This window comes from Meles meles, chromosome X, assembly GCF_922984935.1.
Source record: "Meles meles chromosome X, mMelMel3.1 paternal haplotype, whole genome shotgun sequence".
Lineage (NCBI taxonomy): Eukaryota > Metazoa > Chordata > Mammalia > Carnivora > Mustelidae > Meles > Meles meles.
In genome coordinates, this window is record NC_060087.1 from 68,939,057 (window position 1) to 68,941,360 (window position 2,304).

Sequence of the window (2,304 nt, forward strand, 5' to 3'; positions counted from 1 at the left end):
TAGACAACAATATTGTTTTCTAATACAACTTTCTAAGAGACTAGAACTTAATTAACTAATAAAAATAAAGTATAATCATTTAATTGATATAGGTGCTAATTATTAGTAAAATAGCAATCATATTATAACTTATAAATATATTGAATTATCATTTATAAATATATACTTTAAATTTACACAGTGTTGTACATCAAATATAGTTTAATATTTATTTCACTGATGACAATTTATTATAATCTGTTGGTAGCACACAGATATATATTAATAAAACCAGAACTATGTTTCCATAGAAGTAGGGGAGGATATAGAGCTATTCAATGGGAACTGTGTACATTTAATCATCATCATCATTTTTTAGATGTTTGATCATCTTGCACCACTTGATTTCTTTCTGCAGAGGCTCAATTTCCTTTATATAATTGGTGATCTCCTCTTCATGGTGTTTTTTTCAAGGCTGCCAGTTGTTCTTTAGGGGAGTATCCTTCCTCTTCAGCTTGGTCCCTCTTTCTGAAGGCCCCACCTGCCTCCCAGACCAAGCCCGCATGGGAGTCTGACCATTTGAAGCTGAAGCCTCGGGTTTACATGGCCCTAATGCCCCACATGCCCAGCCGCAACTGGGCAGCCAAAGTTGTGATGGCCATTGGTGTTGTAGCAGGACTTCTTCAGTTAGTTTAATATTTTTTTTAATGAAAGAAATTCTTTTAGTAGCTAATAATGGGAAACAAGAAATAGGTAAAAACAAATAATTGATTCTATATAGGCATTATTTTTCTCTGCATTAAACTCCTTAAAATTTCATTGGCTATGCCTACCATGGATCTAGCCTGGAACCATTTAAGCAAACAATAAAAATAAAATGATAATTTGGAATATAAATGATTAAATGAATTGTGGCTTACTGTTCTGCCTGGTCAAAGTTTGGTGGTTCCCACTCAAGGCTGATTGGGGTAGGAGTAATCTTGTTTCTCTGGCTATGTGGGAAATCATACAGTTAGTGACTTCTATTCACTTAACTTGTCTTGACCCTCTTTGTGTACCTGACTTTTTTTTTTTCTTATCGCACCCACAAAAGCCAGGTAGGCTTAGTAAATAGAATGAAATCATCATCATGCTTCCTAGAGTGAGCGTGGAGCAATATTTAGAATGGGGTAGTTAGGGGCGCCTGGGTGGCTCAGTGGGTTAAAGCCTCTGCTTTTGGCTCAGGTCATGATCCCAGGGTTCTGGGATCGAGCCCCGCATCGGGCTCTCTGCTCAGCAGGGAGCCTGCTTCCTCCTCTCTCTCTCTGCCTGCTTGTGTTCGCTGTCTGTCAAATAAATAAATTAAAAAAAAAAGAATGGGGTAGTTATATTTTAGGATCTCATGTCCTCACCCCACTTTAGAATGGATAAGATACATATGGAATGGTATTTGGGACAGCATTGATTATAGGGGCCACTGGTAGGTGTACTTGGGAAGTGGCTTGTTTGTTCTAATTCTATTTGGGTCAAGAGATTCAAATTAGGGGGGCGCCTGGATGGCTCAGTGGTTTAGGCCACTGCCTTCGGCTCGGGTCATGATCTCAGGGTCCTGGGATCGAGTCCCGCATCGGGCTCTCTGCTCGGCAGGGAGCCTGCTTCCCTCTCTCTCTCTCTGCTTGCCTCTCTGCCTACTTGTGATCTCTCTCTGTCAAATAAATAAATAAAATCTAAAAAAAAAAAAAAAAAAGAGATTCAAATTAGGTAAATCAATCACAGAGTTTTAACATATGGCCTATAATAGATTCAAAGCAGGGACAAATTTTTGGTAATATATAGGGTATAGTGAGGACGAGAAACAGACAGGTAATGACAGAACTGTGGCCTAGAGGAAAGGAGCCATATTTGGAAGTGGAAGTTGGGAAAAATGCTCAGTGATCATGTGCATTTGAGAGGGTCTTCATGGGAATGAGATGGTAAGATAATAGCAAAACAGGATTCCCTTGAACCCGAGTTGTGACTTCTTATGAGATGATACTTATTATTGAGGTTGTCATTTTTTAAAATATTTTATTCATTTATTTGACACAGAGAGAGAGAGCACAAACAATGGGAGTGGCAGGCAGAGGGAGAGGGAGAAGCAGGCTCAGGGATCCTGATGGGAGACCTGATCCCAGGACCCTGAGGTCATGACCTGAGCTGAAGGAAGATGCTTAACCAACTGAGCTACACAGGCACCCCAAGGTTGTCACTTTTGTGAAGACTTAAAATCTGTTGGAACTTAAAGAAAACAAATTTAAAAAACAAAACAAAACAAGACACGTCTTCTGAATATCTGGAATTTTTTAA

At 39.1% G+C, this 2,304-nt stretch overlaps 1 pseudogene; it reads right to left on the bottom strand.

The window, feature by feature from the left end:
- Positions 1 to 334: 334 nt before the first annotated feature.
- On the bottom strand, positions 335 to 641 carry LOC123934680 (annotated as a pseudogene).
- Between the last annotated feature and the right edge of the window lie 1,663 nt (positions 642 to 2,304).